The 16,801-nt window shown below is 44.8% G+C and overlaps 1 protein-coding gene and 1 long non-coding RNA gene across 2 annotated transcripts in view; both read left to right on the forward strand.

Annotated features, from left to right (window-relative positions):
• LOC310753022 overlaps positions 1 to 16,801 on the forward strand; it is a 225,682-nt gene that overhangs the window by 157,329 nt on the left and 51,552 nt on the right. The gene's annotated exons all lie outside the window — the stretch shown is intronic.
• Positions 1 to 16,801, forward strand: part of CPLX1 (complexin 1) — a 183,159-nt gene that overhangs the window by 124,349 nt on the left and 42,009 nt on the right. The gene's annotated exons all lie outside the window — the stretch shown is intronic.

A 16,801-nucleotide genomic window follows, 5' to 3' on the forward strand; every position in this document is an offset into this window, starting at 1 on the left:
CCTTTTAGCAAAATTCCCTAGTTTCAGCGGGCTGGATTCAACTTAAAAGTTGTGCTTGAAGTGTGTGATGAGTCCAACTTTTGCTCTGTCCTTTCCCTGCCCCACAAATCAGCTTTGAGAGGTTAGGTGAATCCCCAGAACAGCACATGTGTAGGGTAGGAGAGGGAACATCATTCTAACTGGCTATATTTTTTACAAACATATTGTTGGAAGGGGGAGTGGGGAAGGTTGATATCTCTGGAAGCCCACAAAAAACTGGCTCAAAAGAGAAAAAAACTTGCTATGTGAAAATTCAGGTTCGAAGATGTTCTTTTCCTTCTGGGTAATGTAGAATATTCATTCTGCATCTGAGACTTCCCGCCCCACTGCCATAGCTGTCTGCAGGCAGAAGAATATTCTGGGCTTCTCTGAAGGTCAGGGGCCTCAAACGGAGATAATACTTTTCCCTCCCCATTAATCATGTTCTGTAATTCTGAAGATAAAGTTTACATCCCAGGTGACTGCCGTGTCCTCTCCAGCAGACTTTAATGACATCTTCCCTTTTAATTATTGATAGCTCCCCAACGATGTGAATTTCAACTAGCACCAAGGATTAATGGGTTTCATAAATAACGTGTCTTAACTTTTACGACTATTAAACGCTATTGGTAATTTTAAATATAAAATAAAGAGGGTTTTTGTTTCGTTTTGAAGAAGGGAGGCACGCAAAGAGGCCCCCCCAAAAAAACTTATTTCAAATGCTTATATTGCTATTTCGGATCATTATGGATATTTAGCTGCATAAATAAATAAACAAACGGCAATGTTCTGTACTGTAATAAACACCTTTCATTTGCAATATTGGATATTGCCTGCATTTTAATCTAGTTACCATAAATTCATTTTAAAAGAATCAGAGGATAATTGCGGACCGTACCCCCCAGAGCAAAACAAATATCAAACAGCTCATATGCTTAGCAATTCTCTTTCAACAGTGCCCTTTTCATTATTATTATTATATTTTTAGCACCATCTCAGAGCAAGTGATAGGAATGCCTAATACACTGCGGTTCGGCACCTGGCTTGGGTCACCAATCCTAAACCAAGCTGCTGTGACCCCCAGTCCCTTGGAGTGCAGTAAGACCACTATTAGCACCTGGAACAGCTGGGGGGATGGAGAAGAGGGGATGGAGAAGACTATCATTGCCAGTCTTTAATCTTTCCCTTTTACAGACAGCCCCTCTGGATTCTATACAGTGTTATGGTCCTTTGGAGTGCAGTAAGATTAGAACCTACAGGGACGCGGGTGGCGCTGTGGGTTAAACCACAGAGCCTAGGACTTGCCGATCAGAAGGTTGGCGGTTCGAATCCCCGCAACGGGGTGAGCTCCCGTTGCTCAGTCCCTGCTCCTGTCCACCTAGCAGTTCGAAAGCACGTCAAAGTGCAAGTAGATAAATAGGTACCGCTCCGGCGGGAAGGTAAATGGTGTTTCCGTGTGCTGCTCTGGTCTGCCAGAAGCGGCTTAGTCCTGCCGGCCACATGACCCGGAAGCTGTACGCCGGCTCCCTCAGCCAATAAAGCGAGATGAGCGCCGCAACCCCAGAGTCGGTCACGACTGGACCTAATGGTCAGGGGTCCCTTTACCTTTACCTTTAAGATTAGAACCTGACATGTGACTTATTTTTTTATTTTTTTATTATTTTGGCCTGTTGTTTTTTATTTTGTTCTGTACTTGTTCTGTATTAGATTATTCTCTTGAAATATTGAATCATCCTCTTTGTTGTGTTGGCTTTATTATTATTTGAAACTGTTGGTAATCTGTGTAATAAACTGGGGGCCCACCTCCTTTGAATGTTATATATTTTGATTAAAAATTACTGTTCATGGTGTGGTACTTCACAAACAACAACTTCAACCAACCAACCAATAGTTCTTCTTTCTCTAACTTTCTTCTCTTTTTCATTTTTCTTTTGGATTGGGTTTCTTGTGTGATCTTTGATTTTTGGTGGTTAGCAGTATTAACTAGATGTGTATCTTTACATATATTGGTGATAAATGAAGATATGTACAGGGAGGTGGGAGAATTCAACTCTCTAAGACAAAACTGTGACTGAGGGCTACATAGATATATTTATAATTTTGTGTTTTATGAGGATTATTATTAATGTACCTTCCTTTCTTTTTCTCTTTAGTTTTTTTCTGTTTCATATATAGTTTTTCATTATTCTTCTTAGTTTAGTTTGAATCTTATTGTATATTAGGTTGAAAACATTCAATAAAATTGATTAAAAACAATACCAACCAACCAATAGTCTGTTTAACAGCTTCTGGCCTTCTTCTGCTCCAATGAGCTAAAATGGCCAGGCTGTTATGTGTGGTAACAGTGTAATCATCATGCAAATGAACGGGATATATGAATAAACTCTTAATCAGGATTCACTATTCAGTCCTGTGCTATAGAAGCTTATTCAGATGGCCACTGCTGGGAGGGGCGGCACGCCATACTGATAAAATCTGTTGTTGCTGTCTTTGTCCATGGAGTTTTCTTGGCAGGGATACTGGAGTGGCTTGCCGGTTCCTCCTCCAGCTGGATCACGTTTGGTCAAAAGTCTCCACTATGACCTGTTCATCTTGGGTGCACTGCTTGGCATAGTTCGTAGCTTCTCTGAGTTCTTCAAGCCCCTTCGTCACGGCAAGGCAGTGATTCATGAAGGGGACTGATAAGATCTAAATGCACTTAAATAGAGGTACACATTATAATCAAAAGGCCTGGAAGACCAAAAAACCCTTCACCTGTTGCCTGAAAAGCCACACTGTGGGCACCAGCTGGGGAGAACATTCCAGCTTCAGGCATGCCTGGTGTGATGGCCTGGGAATCGGGCTCAGACTCGGAACCAGAGGAGTCTCTGTCCACACCGGATCCTCTGCCTCAAGCGGCATCTGAACTGGGTCCAGGGCCTGATTCTGAAGAGTCCCAGTCTGCACAGGTTCCCCTGCAACAAGCACCAGCTGGGCCAAGTCAGGGGCCTGAGCCTGCCCTGGCTCCAGATGCGGGGATTACCTCGTTGCCCTCTACTGGGCAATCAGTTGCAGTGGTACCTCAGGTTAAGTACTTAATTCGTTCTGGAGGTCCGTTCTTAACCTGAAGCACCATTTTAGCTAATGGGGCCTCCTGCTGCTGCCGCACCGCCAGAGCACGATTTCAGTTCTCATCCTGAAGCAAAGTTCTTAACCCGAGCAACTATTTCTGGGTTAGCGGAGTATGTAACCTGAAGCGTATGTAACCTGAAGCGTATGTAACCCGAGGTACTGCTGTACAGCTGCTCCACTACCAGTTGGATCAGGAGAGGCTGAGGCGCCCCCTGGGTCTAGTAACCCACCGACATCTCCTGAGCTGCAGAGACTCAGGTCTGAGAGAAGGGGAGACCTGAGTACTTGCAGGAGGAGTGCTCACCTTCGGCCTGGGAGGTGAGTCACCGGGGGATCAGGACCAGCCATTACCCCAACAAAGATAAAAGGCTACTGGACCCTGCCCCAGGTTGCAGGAGCAACATTGCTGCTTGTTGGAACCTGCTTGAGACCCTGTGCTTGACCTAGCCTGGTTTCCTGCCTTGGCCCTTTTGGGCTGACTTCTCGCGGAATCCTTGGATTCGGGACCGGACCTGGACTGCTTAGCTTGGGTTAACCCCTGGGCCTAGCACACCTGGAGGAAGTGGATAATTTAGACCCAGTCTGATTTGAGGTTTATGCTTGGTACTGAAATGGATTTGGTCACCTTGATGACCTATTTTTTATTTTATTTTTTGAAGAGGGGCAATTACCGGAACCTGGGAGTGGTAGGGGAATAATAAGTGATTCCATTTAATGCAGTTCACATCAATGTTCTTTCCCACTGGGTTTATTGGGATTTTGGCCAAGGCCCAACCAATTACCCTATTTTTCCATGTATAAGGCTATATTTCCCCCTATTTTTTCAGGTTTAAAATTGGGGGTTGTCTTATACATGGATATTGCATATGGGGTATTTCTTTATTTTAAGTCCCCAAAAATAGGGATCGTGTTACACACGAGGTGTGTGTGTTATACACTGAAAAATACGGTAGTAGTAGTACTAGTAGTAGTCATTTATTTATACCCTGCCTATCTGGTTGGCTTTCCCCAGCCACTCTGGGTAGCTCCCAACAGAATATTATTATTATTAATAATAAAGTGATAAAATATCAATTATTAAAAACTTCCCTAAACAGGGCTGCCTTCAGATGTCTTCTAAAAGTCAGATAGTTGTTAATTTCCTTGACTTCTGATGGGAGGGCATTCCACAGGGAGGGCGCCACCACTAAGAAGGCCCTCTGCCTGGTTCCCTGTAGCTTCACTTCTCACAGTGATGGAACCGCCAGAAGGCCCTTGGAGCTGGACCTCAGTGTCCAGGCTGAATGATGGGGGTGGAGACACACCTTTAGGTATACAGGGGTGAAGCTGTTTAGGGCTTTAAAGGTCAGCACCAACACTGACCCAGTGGAAAGTGACATTGACACGAATTAGGTGGAATTTGAAGGATGCCTGAAGGTCATACTGGGCACATGGAAGCAGAACAGCCTTCTAAATTGCTTGAAACTAGGGATGAAGATTTCCCTTTGAAATCCAGGGAGCTGTGGGTACCTAATTCCCTTAAAGGCTAAAACTCAGCAAGGTGTCAAATCAATATATGTATCAAAGCCTCCTCTTGACTCCTAATGAGATCTGGGCAGCTTGGTCCCTCATGCTTCCTTAGCAAATCCCAGCTGTTCCGGAACGTCTAGTTCTGTTTGGTTCTTATTTTACCTAAACAAAGCTCCTATTTGCAAAGAGTACAAAAAAGCAAAGGAAAAAATTCACGAGAGATTAGAACGAAATTTCTAAGCTACATCTAACTGAGCAGAGCAGAACAGAACAGTGAAAACCCCAATGAGTCAAACCTTTCTGTGTCCTTGCAGCTAGCAGTGGGGGATAAATTTGATTCAGTTCACTTTTAAAGACAAGCTTCGCTAAGGTGCTCTTTCCGGAACAATATGTGAATCGAAACACAAGCATCCTTCGAAAATTCACATTTCTCCAAATTTTGCAATGCAGATTTCCAACCAAGTAATGTGTACAAATATACTTGGTTAAAGTGCACATATAGAGGGAAAGCATTATAGAAAACAGCATTCAAAATGTATTCTATTAGAGGAAGTTGCTTGGCAAAAAGGTGTATATTGGGCAAAATTGCATGAAAATGAGCATATTATAAGAAATTTGCACTAAAGTGTGCATTTTCATGAGGACTTTAAAAAACCAAAACCAAACACAAACTAATGTGGAGAACTGAAGACGGGGGAAAGGAGGAATTGGGAGAAACCAAAAATAACACACTTGTCCATCCCTATTTGCAGCTTCTTTTGAAGTTTTATTTGAGTGGCTGTGCTGTGTTGCTGAAAAGGTCCTTGCTTGAGCTAAGCAAAGACTGATAGCCCTGGTATAGCCACTGTCACTCAAGGCTTCCCATTTTATCGGAGGGACAGCCAAGTTTACATTAAATTTAAAAACACCTTCTTCTCTTAATTCAGATATTCCAGGGACCCCTTTCTTCAGGGACGACTCTGTCGAGAAATTCCTACATGCCCTGTCACAGAGCCTATGTGCATTGGTGGGAATTCCACAAGGATGTTCTTGTGACAGGCATTTTTAGATCCCCCATTATAGTGAATGGGGAGAACAAAGAGCTTTGCTTTATAAGAACATCCTGGAACCAGAAACACAAATCAAAGCAGAGACAGCTCAGAACAACACAGAAGCAGGTTGAATTTTTTTCTTAATGCACAGATACACTGTTCTTGAGGTGGAATGAAGGTCATCATAGTTTAATACTTCCATGTTCCAGTGAGGCAGGATCTCACCTGAGATTTAGGAATATATGAGCAATTAGGAACATAGGAAGCTACCTTACCCTGAGTCAGAACACTGATCCATCTAGCTCAATATTGTCTGCAGAGACTGGCATCAACTTTCCAGGGATGCAGGTGCTGCTGTGGTCTAAATCACAGAGCCTAGGGCTTGCTGATCAGAAGGTCGGCGGTTCGAATCCCCGCGACGGGGTGAGCTCCCGTTGCTTGGTCCCTGCTCCTGCCAACCTAGCACTTTGAAAGCACGTCAAGTGCAAGTAGATAAATAGGTACCCCTCTGGCGGGAAGGTAAACGACGGTTCCGTGCGCTGCTCTGGTTTGCCAGAAGCGGCTTAGTCATGCTGGCCGCATGACCCGGAAGCTGTCTGCGGACAAACGCCGGCTCCCTCGGCCTATAGAGCGAGATGAGCGCCGCAACCCCAGAGTCGGCCACGACTGGACCTAATGGTCAGGGGTACCTTTATCTTTACACTGTTCCTGAGGTAGAATGAAGGTCATCATAGTTTAATACAGTGGTATCTCGGGTTACAGACGCTTCAGGTTACATACGCTTCAGGTTACAGACTCCGCTAACCCAGAAATATTACCTTGGGTTAAGAACTTTGCTTCAGGATGAGAACAGAAATCGTGCTCTGGCGGCGCGGCAGCAGCAGGAGGTCCCATTAGCTAAAGTGGTCTCCAGGTTATACCTGAAGGAGAGTCTCCACCCCCATTGTTCAGCCTGGACACTGAGATCCAGCGCCGAGGGCCTTCTGGCGGTTCCCTCATTGCGAGAAGTGAGGCTACAGGGAACCAGACAGAGGGCCTTCTCAGTAGTGGCGCCCGCCCTGTGGAACGCCCTCCCATCAGATGTCAAAGAGGTAAACAACTACCTGACATTCAGAAGACATCTGAAGGCAGCCCTGTTCAGGGAAGTTTTTAATATTTAACGCTGTACTGTTTTTAATACTTGATTGGGAGCCGCCCAGAGTGGCTGGGGAAACTCAGCCAGATGGGCGGGGTATAAATAATAAATTATTATTATTATAACAGTTTGACCTCCAGAACGGACCTCCAGAACGAATTAAGTACTTAATCTGAGGTACCACTGTACTTCCATGTTCCAGTGAGGCAGGATCTCACCTGAGATCTGGGAATATATGAGCAATTAGGAACCTAGGAAGATGCCTTACCTGAGTCAGAACACTGATCCATCTAGCTCAATATTGTCTGCAGAGACTGGCATCAACTTTCCAGGGTTTCTGGCATTCCGAGAAATGCCTGGAATTGAACCTAGGAGCTTGAATGCAAAGCAGAAGCTCTACTATGGAATTGTGGCTCCTCTCCACTGTCATTCTCAGCAGTCTTGACAGCAGACCCACACCAGTTAATCATCATATTAGAGCTTGCTGAAGAAATTGAGGTCAGTCAGCCCCCAAAGGCTTGAACAGTGCAGTCCTATACATGTCTACTCACAGACACTCCCCATTTAATTCAATGGAAAATACACTCAATTAAGTGCGCACAGCAGGACTTTCCAAACTGTGAGCCACTAGACCACCAGTGATCCGCAAGCTTCATTCAAGTGTTCCACAGCATGCCTGTGAAGAACATTACAATTTTAATTCTATGGAATTCAAACTGTTATAGAATGCAGTGCAATGTAAGAAATAAAAAAAGCAATAAAATACAATTAAAATCACACAGCATCTAGCACAGTGCATCACAATTGATACAACAGGCATAAAAAAAACCCCACCAAATGATCCACCAAGACACTCAACAATTTTCAAGTGTCCCGTGGGGTGGTGGAGTTTGGGAATCGTTGGTATACAGGATAGTTTACTTCTGTCATGATCCATAGCATTTTGGTAGTTTGAGACTTGTAGATATGACTATTAACTTGAGCAAACCACCATTTATTGCGGGTGGGTGAAATTTGTCTCCATGTGACTTCTCGCCATTCAAATTTCATATCTGAGATTTAAAATTTTACCTCAGAAATTGAGTGCTATACTCTTGTTGATATCACTTGAGGATTTTGACATTGGAAGGTGTCAAACATGAAGTCTCATAAGTTGCCAGTTGTCAGATACAGTGGTACCTCTGGTTGAGAACGGGATCTGCTCCGGAGGCCTGTTCACAACCTGAAAGGAATGCAACCCGCGTATGCGCGTGTGCGGGTCGCAATTCGCTGCTTCTGCGCATGCACATGACGTCATTTTGCGCATCAGCGCATGCGCGAGTGGCAAAACCTGGAAGTAACCATTTCCTGTACTTCCGGGTCGCCACAGGACGCAACCTGAAAACGCTCAAACTGAAGCAAACGTAGCATGAGATATGACTGTACTAAATAAATGTAATTGCATGTCTTCTATTAAATCCTAAATACTTCTATCAAATCCTAAGGACCATTACATGACATTCAGCAAATATTGCCAAATACTAAATAGTATAGTTTGTTTGCTATGAAATACTATCAATAAATACTAATGTATCAATTATCAAATGCAGAATTGAGATATCAAAGTTGGAAATCAGTTTCATTCTATGTAGAATACCAATACTGAATATTCAAAGACCATTCAGCAAATATTTGACTATTCAGAGGAAATCCAGGGAATAGTTAATGTCAATATATGAAGAGGAGAATTTTGAGAATGGTTTGAAACCATTCTTATGATTCTTAACAGCATTGCATATTTCAGCTAACAAAAACTAACAGTAACTTTGCCAAAAAAGAAAGAAAGCTGAGCAACTTTTGTGTCCAGATTTTCACTTTTTGAAATATGGCAACCCTGTATTATTAGTATTAAATGCTGTAGCTGTGAAGCAAACAGATCTCTCCCCCCCCCCCCGAGAAAGTCATTTCATCTGAAATTATTCAGGAGGACCACAGCTGGCTTAGTTTAGCTTTTTGCCCGCTGACATAATAAATACCTGATTGGGTAGACATTACAAATTGGCTCCTCGTGTAAGTCTACACTAGTCAAAATGAATTGTGCTGTTTGAGGCATTTGGACATTTCATTTACGTCCTAATAAGTGTCAGTTGCTTGTCCTCAGAATCCTGCATGAAATGGGAAAGACTGTTTAATAATCCATTATATGCAATAGATATGAAATATAGGGGGCTACTGTTGACCTTTGAATATATCAGAGATGGCACTGGCCATGAATGGGATGCCTGTGCAAGTGAATTAACTGATGAGCTTTCATTGAAACAAGCAAGGGTAAATACCTGCTATCTTATAGGAAAGGTTTGCAAAAGTCATTGTATGAATTAAGACGCCTTAAAAAGGTAAAGGAACCTCTGACCGTTAAGTCCAGTCGTGACCGAATCTGGGGTTGCGGCGCTCATCTCGCTTTACTGGCCAAGGGAGCCGGCGTACAGCTTCCGGGTCATGTGGCCAGCATGACTAAGCTGCTTCTGGCGAACCAGAGCAGCGCACGGAAACGCCGTTTACCTTCCTGCCAGAGTGGTACCTATTTATCTACTTGCACTTTGACGTGCTTTCGAACTGCTAGGTTGGCAGGAGCAGGGACCGAGCAACGGGAGCTCACCCCATCACGGGGATTCGAACCGCCAACCTTCTGATCAGCAAGTCCTAGGCTCTGTGGTTTAACCCACAGCATCACATTTCATGGCTCTATTCAAGGACAGGGACGCGGGTGGCGCTGTGGGTTAAACCACAGAGCCTAAGATCAGAAGGTCGGCGGTTTGAATCCCCGCGATGGGGTGAGCTGCCATTGCTCGGTCCCTTTACGCTATTATTTTGAATAAGATGCTGCAAACTTTAGAACTCATTCAGAAACCACTCTGGGTCGCCCCCCCATGTTTTCAGCAGTGTCATAAATGCCTCCCTTTCCCCATGACTTTGGTCAGTCCCTTCCCCCACCCCCTGCAATCATTTAAAAGAATGAAAGAAGCACACATCAGACTGAAAAATGGTACCAAGCAAGTTAAGGGGGGGTGTTTCAAATAAAATGTATTTTAATACTCACAGGCACACACATTTCTACACCATCGAAATCTATCTTTGCAACCTAGGCTTCAAAACTGGAACATATCCAATTCAGTCTAATAAGTATTTAGGTAAAATACTTCAGCACCTCAACAATATATATCTGCTGCATAGCCAGAGTTGCTAATTTGGTTTATCCTCCCACAGTGCCTTGGTGTATCCCATTCCTAGTAGTGCCCTATGAAAGCAAAAGAGATCATAGCACTTGGTCTGATAAGCAGAATTCAGTGGTCAAATTTCTTCTGGGGCTGCCCCACTTTAGGATGTAGGACAAGGAGTGCATAGCTGAAGGCAATTAGCTCTGGATTTTTCTGTCTCAAACGAGGGTGGGTGTGTAGGCTAGATGGCTTAGAGGAGCCCTTCCTATTCCCCAGCCCTTACTCCAAAATAAAAGCTGTCCATTTAACCACACTCATTTGGCCCTCAGATTCTAAGTAGCGCCTTGTCGGTACATCAATGCTCCTGGTTCTGGCTTCCTATGGTGCCGTGCCCCAAAGGTGTGCACTGTTGCTGATCAATCTAATTTTGCTTCGTTTGATGGGTTTGCCTAAAAGGAAAGTCTGCCAGCCACAGATTCCATTCATTAGGTTATATAAGCTTCACTGTGTTGTTTAGATCTGTCCTATTCCTTGTCTTTTGTGGGGGGGGGGGGAAGGTAGGAGAAAGTAACAATGTGGGGAAATGGCTATTTTGCATAGTGTGAATGACATAATGACATAATACTCATGGCAGGTTGGGGGCGGGGGAACCCAGTCTGCAGTCAGCTGCTTTGCTCCAGGAAACACACAGAGCTGGTAAAGGACAAAGCAAGGTTACTTTAGATTTATACCAAGTGATGAGCTAGTGATCCAGCAGTAAAAAAGCAACTCGGTCCATCTCCGCTTCCTGTGTGATGGTGCAGGACTGTGCAGTGACATTTCGTCATGGCCAGATGGCTTCAATTAGACGGGAGATGAAATAAAATCACTTTGAAGGATTTAGCAACTCCCCACCCTCGCCAATGTCACAGTTTGGATGCTGATCTCAAAATCTAATCTCAATATTTTACATTAATTGGTTGAAGTTTGAGTGTATTGATGGATGAAATGGATGGAACGAAGTTAACAGAAAATGTGCTATGTACTATTAGCAAGCCATCTCTTGAGAACAGTCAACCACTGAAGCTTGCTGTATGTAGGAGCAGAAAACATGGTGGGGTTGGGTGTGGCTGTTGTCCTGACCTGACCTCAAGTTGGTCTCACTGCTACTGCTTACCGGGAGGTAGAAGGAGAGCAGGAAGGCGGTGGCTTGGTCAGCGCAGTGCAAATGCACCAGCAGAGAACTGCCGGTGCATTTGCACCACACCAACTTCCTCACAGCCTTTCTCTGCTTGTGCTACCCCCCTGTAAGCAGCAGCAAAGTGACCAACTAGAGATCAAGTGGGCATCTGCTACTGGTTGTATGCCAGCTATCCAATATTGACCGCTACCTGTCATGAACCACTACTGACCACTTGACCACTAGTGGAAAATCTGACACCAAATGCTGATGTCAGAGATTATTTGCATATATATATATATATATATATATATATATATATATTTATACACCACCATCATTTTCAGATGAGAATTTTGGAGGGCATATTCATTTGAGCTCAGGCTATGATGGGATCCATTAGTAAAGAGCTTTTCCATATATACTTGTAGACCATAGATAGTGGAACTTCTTCCATCCTCACCCATCTACAGAAAAGCAACTGGGGCCCCCACCGAGTTAGTAGCTTCCATTAAATCCTGGTGTAGTGATGTGTGCTGCTGCGGATAACTTGCTCCAAGATCATGACCAGAGCAAGCTCATATGGAGCCATATACTTAAGGATGTGGATGGAGAGGAGGTCTGGTGTTTATAAGTAAAAAGATGAGCCATTGAGGAAGGGGGTCATCTGTATTCTCGAGTGAGGGAAGTTGTTGAATAAGTATTGAAAATCTGAGCAGAAATGTGAGCCGTTATTCACTAAGAATTGACATATTAATAAAATCTTCATAGTAATAAAAGCTTAATACTGCCTGGGCTTCAGTACTCAGGAAAACAAAAGTCCAGTTTCTGAGTTCAGTTTTTGTCACATTCTAGTGTGACCAAACAATCAAGAACACGCTTATGCATGTGAAGGGACAATCTACTGAGATAATGCCTCCCGTAACAATGTTGGTTAGTAGTAGTAGTAGTTGTAAAAAGAAACCTAAAACAAAAATACAGTGGTACCTCGGGTTCTGGAGGTCCATTCTTAACTTGAGGTACCACTTTAGCTAATGGGACCTCCCGCTGCCACCGCGCCACCGCTGCACGATTTGTGTTCTCATCCTGAAGCAAAGTTCTTAACCCGAGGTACTATTTCTGGGTTAGCGGAGTCTGTAACCTGAAGCGTCTGTAATCCGAGGTACCACTGTATTGGTAACAGGTGGGGGCAGCAACTAATTGCTGCAGTGTGAAGTACTCTGTGCAGTATTCCAGTCAGAAAGGCACTCCCTTGGTTTTCCATTTCTCTGCCATTCGGCATTCTGTGATCTTCATTGAGTTGTAGGGGTGGTTGCCACCTTGGTTTTTGTAAACCTTGGGATTCTGTTGAGCACACTGAAACTTCTCTCTTAGAACCATAGACTCATAGGGCTGGAAGGGACCCCAAGGGTCATCTAGTCCAACCTGCAGCTAAAGAATGCCTGGCAAGTGGCCATTTTGTTTGTTAGTGGCTCTATTTTTGCTATATAGGCATCTTAACCGAGCATCTGAGTTTAATTGTGGAATATAAATGATACTATTTTTTCCATATCGTTATGTTGGCTCTAATGCAAACCAAAGAGAAGCCATTTTGGGGAGATTTCTAACTCTGACCCTACCCTCTAGAGCAACATAGAACATACTCTTCTCTTCCCCAGGCTAAACATAACCAGCTCTTTCAACTATTTCTCATGGAATATGGTTTCTAGGCTTTGCACCGTTCTGGTCACCTTCTTCTACACATCCTCCAGTTTGTTAGTGTTCTTGAAATGTGCTGGCAAACACTTGACACAGTACTCTGGATGCTCTAGGCAGAATACAGTGGAAATAGTCCTTCTTTTGATTTAGACAGTGCGCTTCTGTTAATGCAGCCTAAGACAGCATTAGCTTATTTTAGCAGCTGCATCACACTGCTGGCTCATGTTCAGCTTGTGATCAACTAAGACACCCAGTTGACTCCTTTTTACATTACTGCTGCCAAGCCAAGTCCCCTCCATCCTACACTTGTGCCTTTGTCTTTTTGTTCCTGAATGCAGAACTTCACTTTCATCTCTGTTGAATTTCATCTTTGTGAGAATCCTTTTCTGATTTTCCAAGAGAGTATCTCCTCGCATTTTTCAGAGTAGCATCTCCTCATCTGGTCTCATTTGAATAAAAGCTTTTCACAATACATTAGCTCTCTCCAATTCTTGATCTTTTCAGTGCTTGATGTATAAAATGTCTGGTGTGCAAATATTGAAACCATGGTGGTTTGTATGGAGTCCCACCTCATCTCAAAGACCAAGTCCTGTCAACTGAATTGTGTTGGGGCTGGGCTTTGGGCAACAGTCTGAGGGTGAGCCAGGAACTGAGGCCCTGAAGTCATAGAGCAAGCCGAAACAACAAGCCAGGATTATAGATCAAACCAGGAGGCCGAGAACATAAGAGAAGCCTGTTGGATTAGGCCAATCGCCCATCTATTCCAGCATCCTGTTCTTGCAGTAGCCAACCAGATTCCTGTGGGAAACCAGCAAGCAGGATTCAAACACAACATCATTCTCCCCTCCTGTAGTTTCCAACAACTGGTATTCAGAAGCATTGATGCCTCCAGTTGTGGAGGTAGTGTTAGTTTCTGTTTCTCACTGAGCAGCTGCTTGGAGTCACAGGACTGTGTTTACATTCCAGAGACAGTCCAGGCTATTGGAAGTCTCACGGGAGACTAGAGACGGATGTGACGTTACTGATTTCCTGTTTCCTTTGTTCCTTTGTTCAGTTGCTCTCTGCTTTCATAGAGAGAGCAATGCCCACAGGTAGTGCATAGCCACAAGAGCCTTCGTCTCCATGGCCACACAGGTTGGTGGCCATCACTGCCTCCTATGGGAAGGCCACGTCAAAGAGCAAGCCACAAGTCAGGACTGAAGGACGAACCAGCACTCAGGAGCAACCCACAACCCAGAACCGAAGCACAAGTGAGGATGCAGGACTACACCAGAGCTCAGGAAGTCCTTGTTGCTCAAGCAAGGCTCAGCTGGAAAGGGAAGTTATGCTATACCCCTTCTTGTCCAGAAAGAACCAATTGTCAGCCTTGGTGGGCAAAGTCATTCTTCACTAGGAAGGCTACCGCTTGCAGTTTGGCAGATCATCACCCACAGTCTGTCAGAAAAGTATTTCCCAATAGGTAGAACCTCCTCTACTGTTTTCATTAAGTTCTGAAGGACAACATATACAGGCTGCAATTGGCAAGGCAGGTCAGAGAAGGAGGAAGCGAAATTTCCCCTCCTTTGGCAAACTGGTTGCTTACTTAAAAGCTGCCGCCACCACCACAACCTGAGATATCTGCATATCTAGACCCTTTTTAAACTTCTTTGCTGCCTGTCAGCATGGATGGAGTTTGCATAGTATATAGTAACAGACAATTAAAAAAAAATCTTAATATGATAGGTCTTTGGGGGGAAAAGATTTTAAATCAAGGCTTGCTGCACATCACTGATTATTGCTGCAGTCACTTACCATAAAGCTTCTCAACTGGAAAATTTAAATGGAAATGAAGGGAAATATTAGTCCTATTCAAAATATTATTAATTAGTGTCAAGCTCTTTGACTTCCCTAGACATATTGGAGCAGCAAAAATAAAGTAAATACCACTTTCCCCTTCCATCATCCCTGTCCTCTCTGACTCCAAAACCTACAATTCAAATGAGTTCTGATAGCCTGATCCATGGAATGATGGAACTAATGGATGAGCTTTAAAACTGAGCACACTTGAAAGCAGGGAAGTCCCATTGAACTCAGTGGCACCAATTCCTGAGTTGGCAATCTCAGCAACATTCTGTAAGTATTCTTGACATCTGGGTTAGTATTCATGTAGGTTTTACTCACAGTAAACCCGCTGAAATGAATGAACACGGCTGTAATGGCCTGGGAATCCGATTCAGAGGCTGAACCTGAGGAATCCCAGCCTGCACAGGAGTCCCCGCCTCCAGGGCCGGCTGAGCTGGGGCAGGGGCTTGAACCTGAAGGGACCTCACCTGTGCCGGATCCCCAGGAGCAGACACCAGCTGAATCCGCTCTGGCTCCGGAGGTCAACGAGGACCCATTGCCTGCAGGTGCTCCTCTCCCAGCCCTGTCAGGGGAAGGTGAGGCTGCCTCTGGGTCCAGTAACCCTCCAGCCTCTCCAGAGCTGCAGAGGCTCAGGGCAGAGAGGCAGAGGGAACTAAGTTCTCACAGGAGGAGGCGAGTCACCTGTGGGCCGGGACCGCCCTATGCCTCAGAGGAGATAAAGGCCAGTCAGCCCAGTCCCAGGTTGCGGGAGCAACCTTGTTGGTAACCTGTTCCTGCCAGCACCCTCTCCTGCTCTTCCAGAGTTCCTGACCACACCCGGCTCCTTGTCTTGGACCCTGCTTTGCCCTTGACGGACAGCCTCCACACCCTCAACCTAGGACCGGACTCAGACCATGCCGCACGGTAACCCTCCCCCCGGGACCAGCACAACGGCTAACTTAGTCCTCTTAGCTTCAGTAGGTCTACTCTAGGTAAAGCGCAGCTGAATACCACCCCTGGTCTTTATGTACAGAATTACCCACTGTCTCCCGTGTGTGCAGCTCAGTGGTACACTTTGATTCCTCTCCCACTGCCTCACAGGCCTCTAACACAGAGGATCCTCCCGGAGGCTTCCCATTAGGTAGAATACTGGGGTAGGGAAATATATTCAACCAGAGGGCCACGTTTCTTTCTGAAGGGCCGCAGGCCAGTGGTGCACAGAGCATGCATTGCTCCAGCTCGATTTGCCTTTTCAAGGAACGGATGCAGCTGGCTCACCCGCCTAAACTGGGCAGACACACTCCTTGCCACAGCTGCCAGATTTATAGAAAAATTTGCATCTGCTGATTCATATGTACAGATGCAAATTTAGAAATAATTACTGTGATTTAAGTAGAAATACAGTACATCTCACCATAGTGCTTTACTTGCTTGCTTTACACTGCTGTCCAAGTGCTGATTACTGATAGGCAACTTCAGATCCCTCTTTCCTCTCTTTTTATAGTTCTTGATATTCACACTGACTTTGTAGCAGACAGTCGCTCAAACAGAGGACTCTCTCAAAGAGAGCACTGTCTTCTGACAGCCCTTCAAATCAGACAGTTGTCCTCTGCAAATTAGGACACACAGCCATCTTGAGCTATATTTAGGTATTGATTGGTCCCCAGCCCATTCACCTGGCAGTGAATTTCAGGGATGTCATGGTTGTAAAGGCATTCTTTTAAACACCCAGTGAACAACTAGTTTTCTTGGAGGATGGTTTCAAGTTTGGAATGAGAGGTCAATGGGCCAAAGTCTCAATTCCTCTTCCCCCAAAGTGACCTGCTAGTAACTTCAGTTTCCATAGAAATTGCTTCCTCCACAGCCTTTCCCCACCCTTCTAGGTAGGCAACTTGCAGGCCCAGCAGCACCCTTCAAGCACACTCAGTTGCTGATCCCTTGTTGTTGTTTAGTCGTTTAGTCGTGTCTGACTCTTCGTGACCCCATGGACCAAAGCACACCAGGCACTCCTGTCTTCCACTGCCTCCCGCAATTTGCTCAAACTCATGTTAGTAGCTTTGAGAACACTGTCCAACCATCTCACCCTCTGTCGTCCCCTTCTCCTTGTGCCCTCCATCTTTCC

This window comes from Podarcis filfolensis, assembly GCF_964270895.1.
Source record: "Podarcis filfolensis genome assembly, chromosome: 17".
Taxonomy (NCBI): domain Eukaryota; kingdom Metazoa; phylum Chordata; class Lepidosauria; order Squamata; family Lacertidae; genus Podarcis; species Podarcis filfolensis.